General features: G+C 47.0%; 1 protein-coding gene across 7 annotated transcripts in view; it reads left to right on the forward strand.

The window, feature by feature from the left end:
* LOC134630312 (ankyrin repeat domain-containing protein SOWAHC-like) overlaps positions 1–5,647 on the forward strand; it is a 56,790-nt gene extending 51,143 nt beyond the window's left edge. For all 7 annotated transcript variants that reach the window (XR_010094282.1, XR_010094280.2, XR_010094284.2 and 4 more), the window contains 2 exons: positions 4,286–4,381; positions 5,171–5,647. The gene's annotated coding sequence lies outside the window, so the exon portion shown is untranslated. The remainder of the gene's footprint in view (positions 1–4,285; positions 4,382–5,170) is intronic.
* Positions 5,648–26,689: the final 21,042 nt, after the last annotated feature.

A 26,689-nucleotide genomic window follows, 5' to 3' on the forward strand; every position in this document is an offset into this window, starting at 1 on the left:
GACTGACAGCGTGTGTGAATGTGAGCGTGAATGAATAGTGGAATTGTGAAGCGCTTTGGGTGCCTAGAAAAGCGCTATATAAATGCAATCCATTATAATTATTATTAATCTCCAATAATCACCCACCACCTCCCCGAGGCCTCCGATCTCTGGAGATCACAGAGATCCAAACTGGTTCCTCCTGGAGACACCAGAGAAAAAGTTTCACTAAAGACCTTCAGCCAGAGACTTTACTCTTCTCTATCTGTCTATCCATTCAACCATCCATCCATCCATCCGTCCATCCATCCATCCATCTGTCCATCCATCCATCATCCATCTGTCTATCCATCCATCCATCCATCCATAATCCATCTATCATCCATCTATCCATCCATCCATCCTTCTGTCTATCCCTCCATCCATCCATCCTTCTGTCTATCCCTCCATCCATCCATCCATCCATGCCATCATCCCTCCATCCACCATCCCCCATCACTCCATCCAACCATCCATCATCCATCCATCCCCGATCCACCATCCATCCATCCATCCATCCAAACATCCATCCAAACATCCATGCCATCATCCCTCCATCCACCATCCCCCCATCCCTCCATCCATCCCCCCATCCACCATCCCCCCATCCCTCCATCCATCCCCCCATCCACCATCATCCATCCCTCCATCCACCATCCCTCCATCCATCCATCCATCCATCCATGCCATCATCCCTCCATCCACCATCCCCCATCACTCCATCCAACCATCCATCATCCATCCATCCCTCCATCCATCCCCATCCACCATCCATCCATCCATCCAAACATCCATGCCATCATCCATCCATCCACCATCCCCCAATCACTCCATCCATCCACCATCCCTCCATCCATCCATCCATCCATACCATCATCCCTCCATCCACCATCCCCCCATCACTCCATCCAACCATCCATCATCCATCCATCATCCATCCATCCCCGATCCACCATCCCTCCATCCACCATCCCTCCATCCACCATCCATCCATCCATCCATGCCATCATCCCTCCATCCCCGATCCACCATCCATCCATCCAAACATCCATGCCATCATCCCTCCATCAACCATCCCCCATCCCTCCATCCATCCCCCCATCCACCATCATCCATCCCTCCATCCACCATCCAAACATCCATGCCATCATCCCTCCATCCACCATCCCCCCATCACTCCATCCAACCATCCATCATCCATCCTTCATCCATCCATCCCTGATCCACCATCCCTCCATCCACCATCCCTCCATCCATCCACTTAAACATCCAACCATCCACCATCCCTCCATCCACCATCCCTCCATCCATCCATCCATCCATGCCATCATCCCTCCATCCACCATCACTCCATCCAACCATCCATCATCCATCCATCATCCATCCATCCCCGATCCACCATCCATCCATCCATCCAAACATCCATCCAAACATCCATGCCATCATCCATCCATCCACCATCCCTCCATCCATCCATCCATCCATCCATCCATGCCATCATCCCTCCATCCAGCATCCCCCCATCACTCCATCCAACCATCCATCATCCATCCATCCTTCCATCCATCCCCATCCACCATCCATCCATCCAAACATCCATGCCATCATCCATCCATCCACCATCCCCCAATCACTCCATCCATCCACCATCCCTCCATCCACCATCCATCCATCCATCCATGCCATCATCCCTCCATCCCCGATCCACCATCCATCCATCCATCCAAACATCCATGCCATCATCCCTCCATCCACCATCCCCCATCCCTCCATCCATCCCCCCATCCACCATGATCCATCCCTCCATCCACCATCCAAACATCCATGCCATCATCCCTCCATCCACCATCCCCCCATCACTCCATCCATCCACCTTCCCTCCATCCATCCATCCATCCATGCCATCATCCCTCCATCCACCATCCCCCCATCACTCCATCCAACCATCCATCATCCATCCTTCATCCATCCATCCCCGATCCACCATCCCTCCATCCACCATCCCTCCATCCAGCCACTTAAACATCCAACCATCCCTCCATCCATCCATCCACCATCCCTCCATCCATCCATCCATCCATGCCATCATCCCTCCATCCACCATCACTCCATCCAACCATCCATCATCCATCCATCATCCATCCATCCCCGATCCACCATCCATCCATCCATCCATCCAAACATCCATCCAAACATCCATGCCATCATCCCTCCATCCACCATCCCCCCATCCCTCCATCCATCCCCCCATCCACCATCCCCCCATCCCTCCATCCATCCCCCCATCCACCATCATCCATCCCTCCATCCACCATCCCTCCATCCATCCATCCATGCCATCATCCCTCCATCCACCATCCCCCATCACTCCATCCAACCATCCATCATCCATCCATCCCTCCATCCATCCCCATCCATCCATCCAAACATCCATGCCATCATCCATCCATCCACCATCCCCCAATCACTCCATCCATCCACCATCCCTCCATCCATCCATCCATCCATGCCATCATCCCTCCATCCACCATCCCCCCATCACTCCATCCAACCATCCATCATCCATCCATCATCCATCCATCCCCGATCCACCATCCCTCCATCCATCCACTTAAACATCCAACCATCCACCATCCATCCATCCACCATCCCTCCATCCATCCATCCATCCATGCCATCATCCCTCCATCCCCGATCCACCATCCATCCATCCATCCATCCAAACATCCATGCCATCATCCCTCCATCCCCGATCCACCATCCATCCATCCATCCATCCAAACATCCATGCCATCATCCCTCCATCCACCATCCCCCCATCCCTCCATCCATCCCCCCATCCACCATCCCCCCATCCCTCCATCCATCCCCCCATCCACCATCATCCATCCCTCCATCCACCATCCCTCCATCCATCCATCCATGCCATCATCCCTCCATCCACCATCCCCCCATCACTCCATCCAACCATCCATCATCCATCCATCCCCCCATCCACCATCATCCATCCCTCCATCCACCATCCATCCATCCAAACATCCATGCCATCATCCATCCATCCACCATCCCCCAATCACTCCATCCATCCACCATCCCTCCATCCATCCATGCCATCATCCCTCCATCCACCATCCCCCCATCACTCCATCCAACCATCCATCATCCATCCATCATCCATCCATCCCCGATCCACCATCCCTCCATCCATCCACTTAAACATCCAACCATCCACCATCCATCCATCCACCATCCCTCCATCCATCCATCCATCCATGCCATCATCCCTCCATCCCCGATCCACCATCCATCCATCCATCCATCCAAACATCCATGCCATCATCCCTCCATCCACCATCCCCCATCCCTCCATCCATCCCCCCATCCACCATCATCCATCCCTCCATCCACCATCCCTCCATCCATGCCATCATCCCTCCATCCACCATCCCCCCATCACTCCATCCAACCATCCATCATCCATCCATCCCCATCCACCATCCACCATCCATCCATCCAAACATCCATGCCATCATCCCTCCATCCACCATCCCCCCATCACTCCATCCATCCATCCATCCCTCCATCTTTCCCTCGCTCCTTCTGTCCATCCATCCATTTGGTGGTTGCAGGGTCCCACAGACTCTGAGCTGTGAGGAAGTCACATTTAAAAGTGAAAAACTTTGTGAGAGAATTGCACAGCTCATTTCTAAGTGATCCAGATACTGAAGGAAAAACAAACCTTTACTATCAGCGGCGTTCCTGTCAGAGATGCATGTTTCTGTCTTTTAGTTGATGAAACAAATGCTGAATGATGACCCCAGAATAAGCAGTTTTTATCTCCTGCTGGGCAGCGTCAGCACACAGACAGCTTCCTGTCAGTCTGTCACATAAAAGCCAATAATAAACTGAGATGTCTTTCATTAGAGATCAGGCCAAACCGCCGCGCCCCCAAGCTGTAAATATGAAGACAAAGGCTTAAACAGAACATTTCACTTGACAGGAAATGCAGGGATACAGGTTGACATCCTTTCCTGTGCCTGCGCGACTCTCTGAAGTGTCCTCCTGTGAATTTAAACCTGAGTTTAAGATTCACTGATGGAGATGTACCTCTCAATATGTTTCCGGCGTCTCTTTGAACCCTGCAAAGATGACGTCTGAATGTTCACTCCTGTCAGTCTGACTCCATTGACTCAAACAGAATTCACACACAACACCAACACAATATGTTTTTAATCCAGAGGAAACTGTCGTGTTTTGTCTTAATCAGATGCTAAAACCAACATCAGAGATTACCACGGGAAGACGGCCATTCAGTACTGGAGCGGCAGCGCCGACATCTTCGACAAACCCGAGTCTCAGTCAGGTCTGTCCAACAATTATTATAAGAATCACTTTTTTATGTTTTCATTACCAGAACCATGCTACATGGGCTACGGAAGCCCATCTGTGCCAGTGAAGTTACTCTGTACCAGGCTCTCAAACTCGTGGCTCAGGGGCCGCAAGTGGCCCACATCACCCAAACATGCGGCCCGTACACTGACGTGGAAAAATCTAATGCAGTTTGGTTTTTGAAGTGACCTTTTGTTATAATTTTAATTTTTTATATTTAATGTCTAAAAAGCTTTAAAGTCATCACAGAGAACAGAAGCTTCTGGATTATTATTATTAACTGTTACTCATGAGTGAAGTTTTCTCTCCTGTTCTCTGCAGTCACCGCGTTTTGTCATTCTTTTCATTTAAAAAATAAAGATGGAAACTCTATAACGCCAAAGGAATCAAATCTGTATTTCACTATAAAAGCATGACCTACAGTCTGTGGAGTCAGTAATTATTGTTTCAGTGTCATTAGCAAAGATATTTTCAGACCTTTGCTAATATGAGAGCGACTGCAGCGACCGTGCTGGTCCCAGAGGTGGAGGCTGTTTCACGCTCTCCGTGTGGGCGAGCGGTCACAGAGAGTTTCTTCTGTGGGCGGAGCCAGTCAGATCTGACACTTAGGGTTAAAATGAAAGTCTTCGTGTTTCCGAAGCTCGGTGTTTCTGGTTGCAGATGGATCCGTCTGCTGCTCGATCACAGAGACAGTATAACAGGAGGGTTTAGATCTGTGCTTCGGTCAAAGTTTGACCTCAGTCGTGTGTTTTGTTCTTTTCAGGCGGGAGGTGTGTTCGCCGTCAGCGGACGCAGCGTTACGCTCTGCCGTCCTTCCTGCTGTCTCGCTCTCGCAGTCAGGGACAGCTCAACCTGGAGTTCAGGACGCCGCCTCAGTCCTCCTCCCACGACGCCTTGGACCTCCATGTTTAAAGTTGATCGCCCTGCCTGAAACCCGGTGACCCACTCTGTCCCCGTTTGGTCCACGCAGGGTTTCTGGGCTTGGAGCCACAGATGGCAATGATGGCCGCTGTGTTACTTTTAAAGAGGAGACTCAGACCTGAACACAAGGCGGGCTTCATTTTAAAGCCAAGGTTCATCAAGCAGAGGTGTCAAACATAAGGCCCGCGGGCCAGAATCGGCCTTGCAAAGATCCAAGGACGACATGAACTGTAAGTTTGCTGATGAAGACCTGCCTCATGCTCATTCAGGCTTCACCAAAGTGATGAAGAACATAAAGAATTAAACTTTTTTCACTCTCGACTGTAATAATGTGTTTTTTATAGAAAAATAAAAACAGACGTTTTCTGTGAATCAACAGAAACATTCAATCTGAGCAGCGAGCCACAAAACCTCTCTAATTTTACATATTTCTTTCTCTTCATGTAGAAAATCTTCTTATTCACACATCTCAGGGATTAAGTGTGTGGAGTTTCACCAGTGTTAAATCACTTTGACTTTTCCTGCTTTAAAGCAGGGGTGGGGAACTCCAGGCCTCGAGGGCCGGTGTCCTGCATGTTTTAGACGTGTCAGCTGACTTGGCTAAATGACCTCCTCAACATGCCTCAGAGTTCTCCAGAGGCCTGGTAATAAACTAATCATGTGATTCAGGTGTGCTGACCGAGGTTGAGATCTAAAACCTGCAGGACACTGGCCCTCGAGGCCTGGAGTTCCCCACCTCTGCTTTAAAGGAATCAAAGGGAAAATAATCCAGAGGTGTAGAATTCCAGGAACTAGGCATGGGATGCTCTGTACTGACGTGTCGATGCAGGAAGTGCAGATGCTTCCAGACTGTGCTCAAAACACCCGCATCACGTGACCACGGTTAGTTCCAACAGGTGGCTTTTACCTGCTGGAGCAGAGCTGCAGAGCTGGAGAGTACCTGTGTGACCCAATAAAAATGTCTTGATATGACCTGTTTGAACTCTCTTTCTCGATTTTCTCTCAGCACAGAGAGCTTCAGTCCAAACACCCTCCTTCATTTGATCTTATAAACTGGTTTGCTGTGCATTGCCCTGAATTCATTAATGGAGGGCCATCGTGAACGTGGCGCTGACGGACCGGGACAGAAGTCGTTTAAAGGAAGCCGTTAGCGCCGGCTCTGTCAGACACGCCTCACCCTCTCACTCGCTTTCACCCTCATAAATGTCTTCATTAGCTTCCGCTCCACTGACCGGCTCATGGCGTTAAACTCATTATCTGCTTTAATAAGGTGGCGTTTGTGTAAGCGATAAGCAGTAAATGAGCGGGCTGGCGGAGGACACGCTCGACACTAATAACAAACACTCGGAGTGAAATTAGCTGTGACTAAACAAAGGGCGGGGCTAGGCGAGCAGTGAGAGGATCACATGATGCGTCACAGAAACACCTCTGACATTCACCACGATGATGATGAAAAACGTAAAAACGATCAGATTTAATGTTGTCACGCTTGGATTTCAACATTTTTACAAGTCTTTAATTTACTTTTAGTAATACCCCCCCCCCCCCCCCCCCCCCCCCAAAAAAAAAAGAAGTTCCTGTCCCTTTAAGACCCCTCCCCCTAAATGCCCACCATCTTCTGATTGACCAACGTCTGGAACCCTGCTAAGGGGCGGGGCCCGGAGCTTGGAACAGATGACCATATAAGGAGATGTGCAACGAGCTGCTTTGAAAGAATGAGTAGTTATTTTTGAGGTTGTGTGCTGATGCTCAGACAGAACGGTGTGCAGATGCCTTCCACCACACCGCCGTGTTCTCAGTATGAAAGCGTGCACCGCTGTCTCCTTTGATGATGTCAGCTGTATTTTTAGGCTTCTGATTGGCTGCAAGCTGAAAAAAACCATTTCATCGTAGTGTCGCTGCTGCTGGTGTCATCGCAGTTATCTTCAGATAAGTTTAAAACAAAGTGGACGACACAGCGATGGACACGTGCACCACCTTCCACAATCCCTGATATTTCAGCCTGTCTTGTGTAAGAGCCTTCACACGTTCGGTTTATCGACAGCTGACAGAAATCTTCGCACTGTGACGTCATTGCTACCCTCCATCTTCCTCACGCCCCTGCTGCAGCGCGCACTGACAGCGCTGTGAAGCTATCTGCCCCCGTCCTGATTTTAATACTAAAGAGCCGAGTAAGCAATGATGTCATTTATTTAAAAAGTCCTCCAAACCTCACTGAAATCACTGTGATTAATCACAAAGAGCTGAGTTCAGTTTCACTGCCACACTCAGATCACTGACAGATGTCAAACAGCCTCACGCCACCATCTAACAAAGTCAGTGACATCATCAGTCTGAAAGGTCACAGAGACATTTGAAAGGCTTCGGGACTCCAGTGAACCACGGAGAGAGCCACACGTGGAACAGCGCTGAGGTTTCTTAGGAGCGCCAGGCGGTGGGTTTCTGCTCAGAGTGGGTGTAGCTCCACGCAGACGTCTGCCAGGCCCACGGACTGATTTATGTCCTCCATCCAGATGTTGCCGAGAGAAAAGAGAAAGTGACACAGACACTCATGTCCCTCCTCTGAGACACCGACCTCTGACCTCTGACCCCTGTCTTTTCCCACACTTCTCACAAAGCCGGTTGAGAGAACACGTCTGCACTGCGGTGATGACCTCGGGCCCGATAATAGAAGCAGAGCCGTTAACTCGCCGTCGGCTCATTGTTGGGCCCACAGTGGCTGTTGCCATGACGCCCGTTCAGTCGGAAATGAGGCCTAATGAGCTAAGCGTCCACATCAAAGACTCGCACGCAGACGGCGAGCAGCAGCGCCGCCTGCAGCCCGTCAGGACAGGAGGTTAAACTCAGGCGTGGACTAAAGAAAGAATAGCTTAGATCCAGTTTTCTCACTCTGCAGATCCTCGCAGAGCAAACAGAAACATATCTAAAGGTTTTCATCTCAGCAAATATTCAAGATTTTCATTTTGAAGGCTTTTTCATAAACTTCCTTAAATGTCAGATTTGTCTCTGATTATCAGATAACATTAACACGTCAGCAGGCCCGAGAGCGGCTGCAGGAGAGTCCGACTCCAGGAAGTGTAAAGAAATGAGGGCTGGCTCGAGACTTTTGCACAGCACTGTGTCTTTATTTCAGCTGAATTCAGTTATAAAGTCTCTGCAGCTCGCTGACGTGCCTCACGGCTCGTCTCACGTCTCCACCGTCGGTGACATTCTCGCCTCCGTCAGCGAGCTGCGCCCGGCTGCTGTCAGTCAGTGGCTGCTGGAGTCGTGTTTCCTGCTGTAAAGATGCCCAGCAGGCCTGCAGGGAGCCAAGAGCGAGGCTCTTAATGAGCTGCGGCCCTGATTAAAGAGGCCAGCCGCCATTGCTGCTCGCTGTGACGGGAGGAAGCCAGCTGGCAGAGACGTAGCATCGGGCGCCGCAGGAGAAAATGACACTTTCAGAGAATAACTTTCCACACAGAGCAGCGGTACTCGATATACGAGTGCTCACAGCACTCCACAGCCACCTGGAAACGAATCGGACACCTGATGCTGAAAACTGGCGTCCCAGCAAAACTTCAACATCGAGCTAAAGTTTCCCAAACTTTGATCCCACATCGTCAAAGATGGGACCCCAACAGGAAGTCCCCATTGTAGGCCATGTTTGTCACTCCAGATGTTCTGTTTTAGCAAACCTACAGATTTAATCTTGAACGTGGTGTCCACGCACATACGCCAGTCTGGTAGCTGTAGGCATGGCGCCACCTGTTGGCAGCAGAAACATCATGTTTTGTACTTTGTCCCGCTCCGAGCTGCTCCGATGCTGGACTTTTACTTTGTTCTGGTGTGTGTTGACTGCTCCCACTGCGTGTGCTGCACCACGATCACTGATGACACGCTTAAAGTTGCTGATGACAGATTTAAGTGTATATTTGGTGGGATGAGACAATTTCACACAATTCATACATTGTTTTTAAAGTCAGTCACACCTGCAGTGAACTTCTGACCTCAGCCGTACGTCAGGCCTTCATGTTTGATACCAGGGATGGAGATGTCTACTGAGTGCATGTATTCAGCATTAGTTGATAAACACGTGACATACAGCAACATTACCAGGTGCTCTCTAACACCACATAGTGGCCACAGCAGGTGTAACAGGCTGTCGGTGGTCCCGACAGTGTTGCCCTGGAGGTGGTTCCCATCACAGAGCTCTAATGGTTCCCAAATCCAGGTGCCGTCCTCCACAGAGCCGTAAACGCTGATAGGAGACGACGGGCCAAAGCCGGTGGGAAGTAATCAGCTCCATTACCGCTCGGCCTCTCAGCTTAACGCTCGCTCAAATTCCTGCTGCGGCTGTTTGCTCTGCTGTTGTGGTGATTAATGCACTGAAGCTCTGTCTGTATGGAAATGCAGCAGAGCGCCGTTATTTATGTACGCAGCAGAGAAGCAGCCACTCCGGTTTTTAACCGCTGACTGACAGACGAGCCGGGAGGCGGGGGGCATCACGGCGTCACGGAGCCAAACTCCGAAAACATAAAAACAGGGAGGTGCACCTGATACAAGCAGATCGTCTCTGCCCTCAACACTCACCGTGACTCTGAAGACGTACCGGGACACTTCAGGGTACAAGCAGCTCCAAATCAAACAAACAGTTTGATAAGAAGCTTCAGTAAAATGATCCATGTGGCCGTTTTTCCAGTGATCATGTAAGAAACTGCATTTACTCCAAATCCATTAAAGCTGCAAGAGTGTGCAGATCTCTGGCTTCCAGTCGAGGGAGTCACTGTGACACTGAACTGTACGACCAAAACACTTCCTGTAGCATTTATTCTCCTCACTTCCTGTCGTGCATTTCCTGTCATGTGGTGTCTCTTCATGTTAAACACATCCAAGTTTCTAACAATGAGCTCAGAGTATAAACAGTCATCTCTGAGCCAAACTGAACCCTCAGATTATCACAGTTTTTTCTGCGTTTTGATCTGTATGATGTCATAGAGAGGCTATCCTTCTATATATGCATCACGGTTATTGTGGTTAATCGTTCATTCATGAATGTGACACATTTTTGCAGGGGTCATACGGGGTCACATGGGGTCACAGGGGGTGGCAGGTGAAAAGGAGACCAAACCAGAGCTTAATGGTGAAGTAAAAAAACAAAAACGATCCCAGTTAATCCATTTTATTAATAATTGAAAGACAAAATCATGATAGAAATTAGAACGTAATTAACTGCACCACCCACCTGAGGTTCAGACTTCCTGTCTGTGAGGGGCAGCCAATAGGAACCCCCCCCCCAGCAGATGACTTGGTCCATTCATTTGGCCTCCTCGTTTCCAGGACGGCCACTGTGGGAATCAGACTGGGACAGTGTGGAGTGGCACTGAGTAATAATTAAAAGCAATAATATTGATAAAGACAAAGATGTGGCAGCACAGGTGGGACACAGGGGCAAAGGGGAGACACCACAGAAACAGTGATGAAACGTGAAAGCAGCAGAGACGTCACGTGTTCAAGTATGTTCTTCTTTAAGAAGGTCACACGGGATTAAATACGAGCCAGCAGCTGTTAGCAAAACACCGCAGGACGAGAGGACGCAAGTGATTCATTAAAAGAAACACGCACAGAAAATCATCATCCATCGTCCTCAGTGTTGCATCCTGACATGTCCCAGTCTCCCAGCGTTCCCATTTGTCCTTCCACGCTGTTCTTTCACCATGGCGTGGTCACGTTAGGAGCGTCTGCGGTGAGATTGGTTAAAATCTGATCTTATAGTTCGGCGTTTCTCAGCAGGTGTGGGATCGAAGCCTCCCTCCTCCATGCAGCTCGTCCACGTCCTCCTCCTCATCACGAGGTTGGTGCTGGACCAGATGAAGCTTCTGTCAGACCTGACACACAGTCCAGAGTCTCGTGTGTTTTGTTGCATCACTGGTGAACCTGATGCTGCTGCCAGCTGCTGAAGAAGAAGACGAAGCCTCCTGATTTGTTGCACCTGGCAGTAGCTGACAGGTAACTCAGGAAAGAATGAGCTGAGAAGGCCAAGTGTCAGATAAAGAAGGATTATTTTAACTGTGAGTCATGCAAAGCTGCTCTGACAGAATCCAGGTGAGCAGGTGGATTTAGCTTGGATTTACTGACTGGAAGAGCTGTCCTGGAGTAAACTGGAGACTCTGAGTGATCTCAGAGCTAACTGTCAGCTAGCTTTGAGACATTTAGCTTTCACACACCTGGAGAAGGTGTTTATGGTCAGATGAGGGACTGCAGAACAGGGTCTGTACTGATGACGTGTGGAGAGAAAAACATTTTCACTTTGAGGGGGATAACGGGCTGATTTCCAGATGTTCCATTAAACACCTGCAGTGACAGGAAAACTCACAACTTCAAAGGACATTGAAAGCGAGGAGGTCAGCATCGTGAGAGCGACGGCGGACTGCGGTTAAAGATCAGCTTTGCTTTGTTTTGCAGGAAACTCAGTCGAGCATGTGATTGCAGAGCGGCGGTCAGGCCGGCCCTCGGCTGATAAATATCCCCATCCAATTACAAGATGTAATAATTCTGCACTCAGGTTGGTAATGAGCTCTAATGCCGGGCCCGTGCGATAATTCCCCCGCCGGATGCCGGCTTGATCAGATGTTGAGCTTTGTAATTAGACTGGCAGAAAATCATTATTTGGTGTTCAAATAGAAAATGAGGTTGGTGAAAGTCAATCTGGCCCGGCTCTGTGGAGCACAGACAAGAATTTAATGATTTAATTACAGTTGTAAGCTCCTTGGATGAGGCTTGAGTTGAGCCGAGGCTTTGGCCGAGGCCGACAGAGGAGGGGGGTGAGCTGTTGACACGAGTTTAGGAATGTCACGGAGGTCTGGCTGCTGCCCGAGGAGGTGAAATCCATCCTAGGATAACGCCGTCTGCAGCCCGCTCGTTTAAAGCCACAGACGTCCTGACTGCTGCACACGGAGCTCACGACTGTCAGACGTTTGGAGCTCCTAAACACTCTTCATGTGTAATAACAACGATAATAACAACTACATGTAACTCCTGTATTCATGTATTCACAGATGGTTTTAAATACTGATATTAATAATAAGTTCACTGTAGCTGTGGAGAACAGACACACACAATGCTGCCCAGGACTCTCAAACCTGAGGATGAGCAGTTCACATGTCTCAGGTGCCTCCTGCAGGTATTTAATCAGCTCAAACTTCTGCATGTGTTCAAGCTTCGTTGGCTCAGGTAGGTTCCACCTCTTGCCTCCTTCCTGGGACGGGTTGGTTTGCTTGTGTGATGCTGTGGTTACTCTTCAGGTTGTGTTTGATCACAGCAAGAAATCCAAAAACAGCAGGTCTGTGCAGCGTCCTGATGAATCGGACGTGTGAGGTAAGAGTGGGCCTGTAGCACGAGTCGCCCTTCTCTTCTTCTGCAGAGGCTTATGGAGCTTCTCCAGCCTCATTACTTATAATCGATACTGATTTAAAGTCTTTGTGTTTTCTCATTGATAAAATGTGAGTGAATAAATGGAGAAAAATGAAAGAAACAATTCCTCAGAGCTCATGAAAGTTGAGCAACCTGTGCAATCCTGGTGGGAGGAAACCTGTCTCCAAACCGTGGTGGCAGACGGACTGGTGAAGGTTTGTCTAAGGTAGTAAAGCCAGCAGGCTGCCAACACATCACTGTCTGCTTCTTGAAGAGTTCGAGTGGCTGCAGACGTCAAGACAACTGCTTCAAAGACAAGTTCATGGCGTGAGCGGCAGGAAGGCTGGACGTGCTGCACTCTCGTCCTCGGCCTGACCGCAGCTTTAATAAAGACAGCTGTGGTAAGTTACATTTCTACAGCAGCTGCTTTCAAACTGGAACTTGAAGTTCTCCAGTTCATTATTATGTTTACAACGTCTATCCATCCACAGTGAGAAAGCAGACGCTCCCAGTGTGGACTGGTTTATTCCTCTGAGGCTGTCAGCAGGCGCTGCTGGTATCGTCCTCTTCTTCTTCTTCATCATCACTGAGGAAGGCAGGAAGTATGAGCTCTAAATATTAATGGGCGTATTGATAAGGCCGTGTGGCCTTTAGAGTATTGTGAAAACTTGAACCTGGGAGGGAAACAAAATGACGGCCCAGGCTGCAGAGGTGCATCCAAAATATAAAATATGAAGCGGTATCGACCCGACATCCAGCTTCATGTGAGACAGAAACAGCTGCAGGAACGCCAGTGTTGCAGTGATGAGAGTGAATTTTAAAGCCTTTATTTTGGGCTTCTGTTGCTGGACACAATCAGCTCAACATCTATGCACAAAACATACGAGACCAGGTGAGCCTCGAAGTTTCCCCCGTGCTGCGTTCGACGCACCTCGTTAGCAGAGATTCAGGACTCTGTTCATTCACTGGATTAACGGCTGGCTCCGGGTTTCTTCTGCTGTCAGAAGATAAACTGTTGGTATCTGTGCTGAGAGAACATCGGATAATAAAGGAGCGAACTTCAGACTGTGACCCTACCTGACCGAAGCCAATGAAAGTCAACCGCAGCAGCGAGGAGGAGGATGTAATGAGCAGACGTCAGAACTATGAAACTTTATGTCCAGATGCATTCGGACTTTATTTTGTGCCTCTCAACTTCCCTGAAATCACTGAAGTCTCTCGTTTCTCTCCATCCACCTTCTGCTGAGCTGAAATCTCCAGATACAGCTTCCCTTTCCCTCTGGGAATGTTGAGGTTTTCCAAAGCCAGACCTCTTCTTCTTTCAGCTGCTCCCTTTGAGTGGATCATCTCCTCCTATCCCAGCACCCTCCTCTGTCACTCCAACCCTTCGCTACATCCATGAACCTCCTCTGAGGTCTTCCCGTTCTCCTCCTTCCCGGCAGCTCCATCTTCATCCTCCACCCACATGCTGAATTCCCAGGTCACACCTGTCATACACATCCACCTGACGTCCAAATAAATGACCTGGTCCAAAGTTCAAATGTTCATCGTCCATGTTGGGTCGTGGTACAGATGGACCCGACGCAGCCGTGACCTGCACGTCTACCTCAAGTCCAGTCTTGACAGACTGATGCTCACATTTGTCGTGTCAGTATTTCTCCCAGCAGTTTCTTTGTCTTTGTGGATTCTGTGTCTGTGCGCTTCGTTGTTTTACAGACTCAAACCTGACTGATCGATATTAAAGATGGCTAGCCTAGCGCCATCATGAGGTCGGCATGTGAGTTAGCACTCGATCTCCAGGGCTGAAAACTGAAGCATCAAAACCTGTAGGTCCTCTTCAGCACTCGGGTATTGGGGAGAATGAAGATGCCACTGACGCTCTCCTAAACCCAGCAGGACCCCTCTGGCACGTTCAGTCCGTCCGTCATCTCTTTAGGCGACATGTATACGTACAAACTGGTGTTTTGAGTTCTGCAAAGAAGTTTCATTAAACCAGCCTGCTGCATCACTCTTCACTTGGATTTTGGTCTTTGAATCAGCCTCTGCAGGTTGATCATTTTCTTCAGTGCAGATATCAGCATGGCTTTCCTCCACTGATGTGTTTGAGCAGTTACGTTGGACGTGACGCGCTGCCTTCATGTGTAAATCCTGCTGAAAGAAGCATCAACGCTGATTTACAGACTTTTTCATTGCATTAAACTTTATCCTTTGTGTGTAATCAGCAGACTGCTTCCTGCAGTGACCTCACACACCAGATAATTCCCCCCCCCCCGAGCAGGATGAGCAGGTAGTGCTGGGTTTACGAAACGCTTCCTGTCGGCGCGGTGACCTTTATCCCCCAAGTTGTTCCCGTCTGGGCTGCTGGGATCTTCATGCAACCTGTCCATCTGAACTTTGCCCAAAACTACAGACGCCGAAGCCCTCGGCAGACTCCGATATGGATTCACCTGCTGAGGAAAACATGCTTTCAGACAGCCGGCCTCTCCCGGTGTCTCTCCTCATTTATTCATGCGGTTGCTGAGCAGCAGCGTGAAACTGTGGACATGCGGATGAGAGGCGAAGGCCATGAAATATTCACCCAGACAATAAACAGTCCCAGGACGGGCCCGAGGAGGAGGAGGAAAACACGAGGATGAAGAGAGAGCGAGAGCAAACAGATCCTGTTTTTCCAGGAAGTACAAAAGGAAAAGCAACTCGGTGCAAATTCCCTTCACAATAAAACCAGCCTGTAAACAGAAATAAATCGACCGCAGGAAACCAGAAACAAAAGAGAGAAACGGCAGATAGAGCTGATGAAATGTTCGATTTTACACCGAAAACACGATGTTCAGCCCGTGACACTAACTTCACGACTGTTTCGGCCCCTCAGAGTTTGAAGGGAACCAGTTTACAGGCGATATCACGCCGAGCTAACGAGAAACAGAATCTCTTTACACGTTCAGGTCGCCGCGGCACCGCAGCGTTCGATGGGCCGCTTCCACATTTCCTCATCCAGAGGAAGACGAACAGCTTCTGATCTGCTCACTCAGGAACATCCAAACATTTTATTCAATAAGTTCATCTGTGGAGCTGCAAAACAGGAAAACAAACAGAGAGCAGTCAGCCGAGGCCTCACTTACTCCAACTTTAGCATTTAATGAAGCAAAATTTCACCTTCGACTATGAATATTTTCCTCTTTTCAGAGTCACGGGCGCTCCAGCCATCATGGTGATCCATCGTCATCAAGTACAGATCCTGATTATTTTATTACTTTTATATTACTTTATTACATTTCAGTGATTTCTTATTTCCATCATTATCTTTAACTGCGTCACCATGACGAATCCACGACACTAAAAACTGCAGACTCGTCACTTTTACGTCCACTCCAACAGTTCAAACTCTGCACCAGGTGCATTGTGGGTGAATCTTCAGGGCTCCCGCGAGACCAGGTGAGGACCACAACTGAACAAACTGTGGCAGCGTATGTTCCAGATTTTCTTCATTTTGTTCCTTCGTAGCAGGAGACAGCACGCAGTACAGAGGTCGTAGGTCAAGCTTGTTCAAAGACTGAACCCTCCTGAAAGCGTAGAGATCTGCTGTGATGCCCGGCTGAAGACGTTTGTGAAGCGTTGCTTTGTGATTGGTCAAAGTTAGTGTCACATCTTTTCACAGCCGTCCATGTGACGACTTCTTTGTTAGTGTGTGAGTGATTTCCTTTTCTGTGCGTCTGCACATCTGAGATATTGTAGCTGTCGCATTGAAATGTAATTGTAGCATCCAGTCGAACTGAGAAGGCCAGAACTGATGGTTGTTGAATGACCTTTATTATTCCTTGCCGAGTATCAGACAACGAACCAAAGTAAGAGCTAGACAAACAAATAAAACAATTACCATGTTATTCATGTAACACCATTTTAACCGCTCATTACGCTGGTCTAACTGTTTTCCATTAAACTATACAATACATATTATGCGTTTCAGATTGCTCAAATTAAATCATGTTCATTACAAACCTTGTTACCCTGTCGACTGTAGCTAGAACCATTCGTTTTTGTACAATTTAACCATGTTTTTCTCTCCCTTTTCTCCGTTAGCAATAGTTTACCGTTTTCTTGCGTCTTTTTTGTACATCAAGCTAGTTACCGTTAGCAACATTCACTTCCGGTCACACAGGAAGTTACCACAATAAAATCACAAACATTATATTACGTGTATATGAGCTAGCTTTACATATCCGCCGTTACACTCCCACCAAATTATTTGCTGTTACAAACAAAATAAAACACAAATAATTTCTAAACAGGTAACTTAACAATGATAATACCTTTGTATATGCAACAACTAATTTTCATTGCATTTTAACTTCTTAGTGCATCTTGCTTTTCACAACTTTCTAACAGTAGAACCAACTTATGAACTGGGCGTTCTACTGTAGACATCTTATGTAAACGTTCACCCTTTTTACTAAGGTTTCTGTCTGCAAAGGTTACTTTGACCTTTCTCACAAGTCCGTCTTCATCTGTTATGGTGTCCACAACTCTACCAAGTCTCCATTGGGATCGTGGCAGTATTTCTTCCTTGTCCATCACTATGTCACCTACTTGCATATTCCTTTTAGCAGCATGCCATCTCTGCCGAACCCTGATGTTGTGAAGATATTCTCTCTTCCATCTGCTCCAAAATTGCTCTGTTAGGTATTGTACCTGGCGCCATTGCTTTCGAGCATACAGATCCTCTTTAACAAACTGTCCTGGAGGAGGCAAAGCTGTTGTAGTTTTCATAGTTAGGAGATGATTTGGAGTTATTGGTTTCAAACTGTTTGGATCATTGAGATTGTCTGTCGTCAACGGGCGGCTGTTTACTATTGCAGCTGCTTCATAGAAAAAGGTTCTGAGCGATGAATCGGTGAGTCGTCTCTTTGCGAGAGCAAGTGTGGCGTTGAGGACGTTTCTCACAGTCCGAATTTGTCGTTCCCATACTCCATCTGCGTGACTAGCATGGGGTGTGTTAAACACAAAATCACATTGTTTTTCAGATAGAAAGGTTGTCAGTTTTTCAGTGTCTATTTCATTCAGTGCTGCACACAGTTCATTTTTGGCACCTATAAGGTTAGTACCTCGATCACATTTTATTTGTCTGACAGAGCCTCTCAGAGCTATAAAGCACCTTAGTCCATTAATGAAAGCGTCCGTAGTCAGGTCTTCTAACATTTCTACGTGTACTGCTCGTAAATAGAAACAAGTGAAAAGGAGAGCGTACCTTTTGTTTTCTTTTCTTGCTTGTTTGGTTAGGAACGGGCCAAAAACATCCATACCACAGTATGTGAAAGGCGGAGAGTGTTCGACTCTTTCTGTGGGGAGATCTTTCATTTTTTGTCCTTCCACAGCTCTCCTTTGTCTCCGACATGTCACACACTGACGGATGTAGTCTGATACTGTTTGACTTAGCTTGGGAATCCAATAACCGCTGGACCGTATTTCGTTCATTGTGAAGCTCTTTCCTTGATGATTTATTCTTTCGTGACAGTGAGCGATTATGAGTTTTGTAATATGATGGTCTCTTGGAATGACAGTTGGATGTTTGAATGTGTTAGGAAGCGATGAGTGTTGTAGCCTTCCTCCCACCTTGAGCACATTGTCTTCGTCCAAGAAAAGATCCAAGTTGTACATTTTGTTGCTCTCATGCAGTGCCTTTCCTTTGCTTAATGTCTTTATCTCATCTGAAAATGTTAGTCCTTGTAAGTTTTTGATGATCACCATTTCAGCGTTTTGTCTTTCAGTTACAGTGCTGAGTGACTTTGATTTGTCTCTGAGTAGGAACCATTTGAGACGTGCTATGGCACTGACAGCGTGTGACCAGGATGAGAACCTTGTGAGACGGTCACAGAGACTTCTGTGTTCGGTAGTTTGGCTGTTGAGTGTTTGCACTTTTCTCACCTCTGGATCTCCCACCAAAAGTTCAATAGACTCTTTAGTTGGAAGATTTAACTTCTTTTCCCATAAGAATTGAGGGCCTGTGAGCCAGTTTGATGATAGCAGTTCCGCTACTGATGTGCTCCTCGATGCTATGTCAGCGGGGTTTTCACCCGTCGGTACATAAAACCATTGCTGTGGTGCAGTATTGTTTCGTGTCTCACCTTCAGGTCCATTATCATCAGTCTCTTCAACATCAACCCTTTGTATAATGTCATTCATGTATGTGACATAGTCTCTTTTGTGTTTTTCACCACGTATTGGTTTTTGTTTGAGCTGATTGAGTCTGCTCTCAGCAAGTTGTCTGTTATCTGGCATTTGTGGCCTTTCTTTAAATGGCAATGGCATTTCATAATGTCCCTTTTCTGTTTGTGTTATGCCTTGTTCAAGTTTCTCAAGAAACCTAAGGTCGTCTTGAGACACCATCTTTTCGTTTATTTCGTTTTCTTTGAAGTCCTTTTCTAGTGCACGTATTGCATCTGCGGGAGTACATGGAGGCATTTCTTTAACAGTTATTCTGTGACAGAGACTCCTTGTTGTCTCTAATGCATTGCATGGCACTGAGTTGCCAACTATGCTCCATCCCAAACCAGTTTGGATGGCATATGGCTCATTGTCTTTACCTAAGAGTACTTGTCTGGGCGCCAGAGCTTGGGGACAAGTATAACCAATCAGGAGACTCACCTCACAACTGAGGAGTGGTGGGATCTCATCTACAATGGACGACAGATGACTCCACAGTTTTGCCGTGTCACATGTTGGTGTGTGTTCTCAATTTGCGGGTATGTAGTCCTTTGTGTAAGCAGCTGGGAGCCTTAGCACTGTTGCTGAATTGTAACCTCTCACTACAAGATCACACACCTTTCCGCTGCTTACTACTGCGTTATTGCCCATCATTGTGGTTAGTCTGAGTTTTACAGGGCACACATTTGCTTGCAGTTTCTGTGTTACATCCTGATCTATAAAAACAGTGTCACTCTGTGTCTAGTAGCGCATAGACTAATTTTTCCCTTTGTGGATTAGCAGCCGTTGAGACCCATACTGGGACTATCATGGAGGTACTGACTGTGTGTTCTGCTCTAGCGACATTTAACGCCATGGCTGTTGCACTTTCAGGTGAGTTGCCTTGTGTTGCGTTGCTATACTCACTTGATCTTGCTTTTCTCTTTGCAGACTAATGCTGTAGTTCTCATCGTGAAGACAGGTCGGATGTCTCTTAGTGCAGGTTTCACAAGTGAGGCGCCGTTTGCAGTCCTTAGCACTATGACCTTGCTTTAAACAACCATAACAATGTTTATTATCCTTTACATGTTTCTTTTTCATTTCCAGGGTCATTTGCAGGAAGTTTGGGCACTTTATAAGTGGATGCGACTCTTGGCACAGTGTGCATGAAGAACTGTTGTGTATTTTAGTCTTTGCATCTCGTTCAGTTGTGTTAATGTTGAATACACTTGCCTTGTTTCTTTTGTCATCATTTGTTTCCGTGAAGCGAAGTGCATGTATGGAAGTGACTGGGTTGCATGCTACTTCTGCTTCAAGTGAGAGAAAGGAGGCAAATTCACTGAAGCTGGGGAATTCACCACCGTCTATGAGTATCTTTGTTACATGCCTATTCCATCTTGTGTTTATCCAGTCTGGCAGTTTATGCAACAGTTTCTGATTTTCTTCACAGTCATTGAGTATTTGCAGTCCTTTCACATGAGGCATGGCAAGCGTGCATGCATTCACAAAATCAGCAAAGTTCCTTAGCCCATCAGCATCTCTCGACTGTATTTTAGGCCAACCAGATAACTTCTCTCTAAATGCCCTTTGTAGCACAAATGGCTGACCATACCTTTGGTTTAACTTTGCCCAAGCGTCGTTATACGCTTCTTCATCATTTCTGAAGAAAGTCCTTTCAAGGCACTTGCGAGCTGAGCCACTTACATACCTTTTTAGATAGTACAGTTTATCTGCTGCTGACAGTTTGTTCAATAAGTGACATGAAAGTGGATTTCCATTCAATAAATTTTATTGGCTCACCACTAAACATTGTTGGTTCTGGCGTGGGGAGTCTGTTTATTCTTATGCTGTCTTGTACCGCCTGTGCAAGCTGGCTGACACTAGGAGGGGCTGTTGGCGCCGGTATGGAGTATGATGGTACAGTGTGTTTGGGTGTGTGCTCTAGGTTCACCTTCTCCATCTTAACTGAATATGCATCATCAAGTTGCGATAACTCTCTGTTGTAGGCGTCCAACCTGGCGCGAGCGGCTTCCACCTCCCTTTCAGCTTTCAGGCGTTCCAACTCTGATGTTTGAACTGCCATTTGTTTCTTATGCTCCTCTTCTAGAGCCTTTATCTTTTCCTTCTGTCTTTGTTCCTCTTGTACAATCTTGTACTCCGCTTCCTTTGCTGCTAGTTCTGCTGCTGCATCTGCTCGTTTTGAAGCAAGATGTGAGGCTAAAGACAGTTGGCTACGTTTCGATGCTGCAGTTGAACCATAGATGGATTGGGCATAATCATGTTCTAATAGTCTGCGTAGACGTTTTCTTTCATATTCTGCATCAAAATCTCCATCTACACCGCTTATTCTTTCCAGGATGACTTTCACAATGTCATGAGTAACTGCTTCACATGCATCGGTTTTTCTTCGTATGTCTGATGAAGGTGCAATGTGACTTCTCATTTCAGTGTACAACTTTAGCAGTTCATCTTTTCTTTGCTCTACATCATCTGCAAGATCTGCCATTTCTTTCTCTGAAAGGTCCAACTTTAATCTTTCTCTTGTTTCTCGCACTCGTATTTTCCATTGTTCATAAAGAGTTAATAGTCTTTTTTCTTTTTTACTTATCTCTTCCCTCTGATAAGTTAGCATTTTTTCCGTTGGCACCTTGGCTCTTTCTGAACGCCTTGGAATCGCGGAGTCACTTTGAGCTTTATCTTGCAGCTCATTTAATATTTGTTCTTTGTTTGCAAACTGTTCATTAATGTCTTCTTCTGAATCCTCCATTTTAACTTTATTTTCCTTATGCCTTTCACCGTTTTATTCTCTGACCTGCTTCTGCCATCTGCTGGACATTGTGGGAATTGACCCTGTGCACGAGAAAATGCTAACTTCCTGGTTTGAGACCGGATGTGGGATTGTACATTTCCGGTAGCTTTACTTTGCGGTCAATCGCTACTGCCAAGATATACTCCAAAATCATGTCCAAAACTCAAAAACGGAAAGATCGCCTTAAGTTACAAAGAGCAGAAGGTGGGAACACTCACCACTGTTGTGTCATAAAAAATCTAATGATCAATTTTGACGTTTAAAGAGTTTCGATCGATCAGTTGTTTACATCACTCAACACAAGCAGAACTGCATTACTGCATGCAGAAGACACATCGTCCACATTCAGAAGCACATCTCTGTATAGTGACTGGTCTTATGATTTAAACAGGCAAATGTTCAGCATTCAAACTACAGGTGAACAATAGTCAAACCAGATGTTTCCCCGTTATGTCGATATCAGCTGGTCAAGTACACACCTACACAGCATGTTAACAAACCGTGAAAAAAAGCCACACAAAAAATTAATGATTGCAGGTAAGGGTTTCTATACATTAGTATTTACGAGGGGTATGTTGTGACTTACCTTCAAAATTACAGTGGTCAGTCGCTATAACGCGGTTCACCTTTCACCTCGCTGTTTCGCAGATTTTTTTAGTGCAAGTTTGCATGCTTTTTTTTTTTTTTATACATCACATGTGTCCTGATCGCTGCAGACGATCTCCTCCGTGACGTCTCTCCTGTACAGTACAGAATCGCCGCATCGATCGCTAGCAGTGTGACTCTGAAGTGCAGTACTGTATGTCCACGATGTCCATGCGTCAAAAAATAAAATTGGCTACTTGATTTCACCTATCGCTGGTTATTTTTAGAACATAACACCCGCGATAAACGAGGGACAGCTGAGAAATATAACATTTGAATCCCTTTTCTCTTTTGCTCTGAGGCGCGGGGGAAAAATATCGACAAGTCGATGAACATCATTTACAGATATATTGGGTAAATGCCCAAAGACATCTATAGAAATGTAAATCGTCGCTTGATTCATTCATTTGCTTAACTTGTTTTGGACCGTAAACAAGGCGCGAATAGGACACCGGAAACAAAGCTCCCCACAGGAGTTTCCACACCGGAAGTAGCATATGCTAACGTGCACATAGTCAATTGCCGTTGAACCTTGAGCCCTCGTGGTGTAGCAAAATGGCGGCGGTCAAGCTCTTACTGTAGCATCCAGTCGAACTGAGAAGGCCAGAACTGATGGTTGTTGAATGACCTTTATTATTCCTTGCCGTGTATCAGACAATGAACCAACGTAAGAGCTAGACAAACAAATAAAACAATTACCATGTTATTCATGTAACACCATTTTAACCGCTCATTACGCCGGTCTAACTGTTTTCCATTAAACTATACAATACATATTATGCGTTTCAGATTGCTCAAATTAAATCATGTTCATTACAAACCTTGTTCCCCTGTCAGCTGTAGCTAGAACCATTCGTTTTTGTACAGTTTAACCATGTTTTTCTCTCCCTTTTCTCCGTTAGCAATAGTTTACCGTTTTCTTGCGTCTTTTTTGTACATCAAGCTAGTTACCGTTAGCAACATTCACTTCCGGTCACACAGGAAGTTACCACAATAAAATCACAAACATTATATTACGTGTATATGAGCTAGCTTTACATATCTGCCGTTACAGTAATTATTATGTTATTGCAATGTTCAAAATTTGGTGTTTAATCTGGATTATTGTTGTGTTGTCGCCACCTACTGGTGGACCTGAGTGTGGCGCTTTGTGGTGCGCGTGCTTTGGGGTGATGCTCAATTAAGCGCACATGTCACCAGAGACTGAAGGCTGAGCCAGAAAGAGAAGGCTGGCTCGTGTACAAGGTGGAAATATGGACGTATGGACTACAGTTGCTCATGAATGTTCAGTAGAAAGGCGCACACGGTATGTTTGTGCATTTACTTTGTGTGTACATTTTAGTTGAGTTGTAATTTTTATTCTGCTGACATAATATCTGTGTTTTTCATTGATCATTTCACTGGTGAAAAGAAGATTAAAATACTGGTTAAACTTCAGCATGGCCCTTTATTCTACTTCGAACATGAAAAACCTTCAGGAGCAGTTATAGATATTTTAAAGTTTAGTTTGGTGTTTTTACTTTGCTTCTTTGTTTTTGTCTTGATTATTTCACCTGTGCCTCGTTACCCTCAGTCTTTGTCGTACTTCTGCGTTTATTCGTTCACTTTATTGGCTCCTTCCCCACGAACAGCTTCGCTTTTGTACATCTGCTCATTTTTTGTGTCTCGTGCTTTCAGAAAGTTGACTCCACATAAACACTTTGATGATATTTAATGAGCTTATCGTCTCGCTGCTTACAAAATCTGCATACAGAGATAAATACACGACGCTGGACAGTGTTGGCTTTGTCTCTGCTGCCGCCATCGCACTCAGAAAGTCTGACTTTAGGCTCTGAGCTCGTATTAGATGCAGATAAAGAAAACCAAGCAACAGTCAAAAACAGACGGTGACATCATCGCATCTGACCAATCGGCAGTAGCCTGGAGCATTTCAAACATCGTTCTTTCATAACTGTGGAAAGTTTTATGTCATGTTTGGATTCTACAAACAGCCACCGTCACAGCAAACACTTTATTTTGAAAATCCTTGTTTGAAACCAATCGTGCATCATAAACACATTTAAAATTCAGAGTTATGATGATACACAGACCTCTGCCTGCACAGATGTGCATGCATCAGGAGGCCCAACTGCATCTGAGCAGCGTGACGGCCACGCTGACCAATGAGGGCTCTGCGTGTGTGTGCGCGCGCGTGTGTGTGTGCGTGTGTGTGTGTGCACGGTCATTATACCGAGCTCGCAGCTCGTTCCGCTTTGGCTTTGCAGAGATTAAATAAAGGAGATTTCACACGTTAATCAGGCAGCGTTAGCAGCAGCTAGCCGTTTCCCTCTGTTTCTTTATGCTAAGCTAACCGAGCTCAGTTAAAAATAATAACTCGGACTCAAACAGGAAGCAAATGTGGCCTTTCATGAAATGTGATATGTGGCATTTATAAGAAAGAAGCGCTCTCATGTTTTTCTCCAACCAGAGTCTTATCGGGTTGATGTTAGAGGCTGATAACGGAGATAAAGGGAAACAATCGCTAAGAAGATTAGCAAGGATCCGTGTGCAGCGTCCTCCTGCAGGGAGATACAGAGCTGATACGGCGAGCCTCTGGCGCCGCGTTTAAACACTCACTGATTTCATTAAAGCGCCGTCACCTGCTCGTCCTGCCGGCTCTGCGGCGTCTCTCCCACACTTTCTGTCACCTGCTTTGATTTTCATGTTTTCACACAGAAGTCAGCCGCAGTTAATCGAGACATATCACCTGGTTCCTGCGAACACGCCGACCTCGCGTACTCACGCCCATGGGTGCAAGCGCTCTTCTAGCGGTTATTTGACTTCCCGTTCCGCCCAAAGCAGCGTGTCCATTCTCCTCTGACCTCTGACCTCAGCGACAGCTGCTGCTTGCTCTGTGAGCTCAGAGACGGCTTGTGAAACCCTCAGACCAACAACCATACCACGCACAGTCGCTTACATCCTCTTTCTTCATCATTACGATGCTCAGTCATGATGAAGCAGCTCGTCTTCATCACCTCTACGTGATTAAATATGTTGATTTGTTGTTGTTTGATTGGCTGATTAGATACTCGCGTTAACGAGTAGTTAACCTAATTTACACATGAAGAAACAGAAATACTGTGGGTCATGGTGGAGGCCTCACAGGTGGATACAGGGCGCTGCAGCCATCTTGGAGGAATTGTTGCTTTATTAACAGCGATCAGGTTTATTTCAGGGTGAAGGCGTGCTTCATCAGCCATGTTTAAGGTTGTATCTGAGAGCTGTTGGGATGCATTAGAGACACAGTAATGGTGTGTTTAACCTGGTTTAAAGGTGTGTTTGAGGCTCTGTTGGTCTCCGGGCGGATGTGTGCAGATGGGTGGAGAGTCCTGACGGCGTCGAGCTCTTTGGCAGATCTGCCGCAGGAGCCTCGTTTCCCTCTGCGCTGATTATCATCGCTTCAGCCGCGCTAAATTATCCGGCACTTGATTTATAAACGAGCAGCTTCACGGCCAATGAGGCGGATCAGTTTGGCGCCGTTAAGCAGCGGTTATTAACTCTCAGTAATGATCAGGACAAGGCTGCGGCGAGGACCGGGGAGCCGTGTTAGACTCTTCTGCATGTGACCAAGCCGGGGTCAGGGGTCAAAGCTGCCGTCTCACTGATGCAGGCAGCAGAAGCCAGAGCGTGGGATTGTTATCGAGACATCGGGAGCTTCGCTCTCCTCCCTGCACACAAAGACGTGCTTCACTTACAGCAGCAAGCGGCGAGCTTCACGATCAGCGTCGCTGGTTATTGGATGTGTTGAAGGTACATCACAGCATCGGCGGATCACGGAGCGGCACTACGTCACTAAGCCTGCCGGGTCAGTCGGACTAAATGAAGACAAACCGAGCGTCCTGCCGTCACGCCTCCTCGCCGCTGGTAAGTCAGTCTGACTGCTAATTAACAATGGAGCCCGTGTGCAAAGTCTCCATCACAGTCTTCAACGCCCGTCACCTCTTCTCAATCTGTTGAAGCCAAACGCCCCTTGAGGTCGTTTATTTCTTTATCTAAAGGAAATAAAGCAGCAGGCGGCGTCTGCGGGCGGCACAGGGAAAACCACCAAAGCTCACCGCTTATCTGCAGCTCTCTAAACGCCTCAGCCGAGACGGGGACGGTTATCACGGCGAGGCAGAGGCGATGAGACCGCTGGCTGACGAGCATCTCTGCCTCTAATTTATTGATGGAGGAGTGTCAGAGCAGGAAATGGGAAAATGAAGGAATTATTGCAGGAGGGAAACATCTGTGGGGCATCACCACGGAAACGGGCATCATGCGGCGACTGGTGTTAAACAGGGCGCGAACACGTGACCTGTGCGG

Source organism: Pelmatolapia mariae, linkage group LG7 (genome assembly GCF_036321145.2).
Source record: "Pelmatolapia mariae isolate MD_Pm_ZW linkage group LG7, Pm_UMD_F_2, whole genome shotgun sequence".
Taxonomy (NCBI): domain Eukaryota; kingdom Metazoa; phylum Chordata; class Actinopteri; order Cichliformes; family Cichlidae; genus Pelmatolapia; species Pelmatolapia mariae.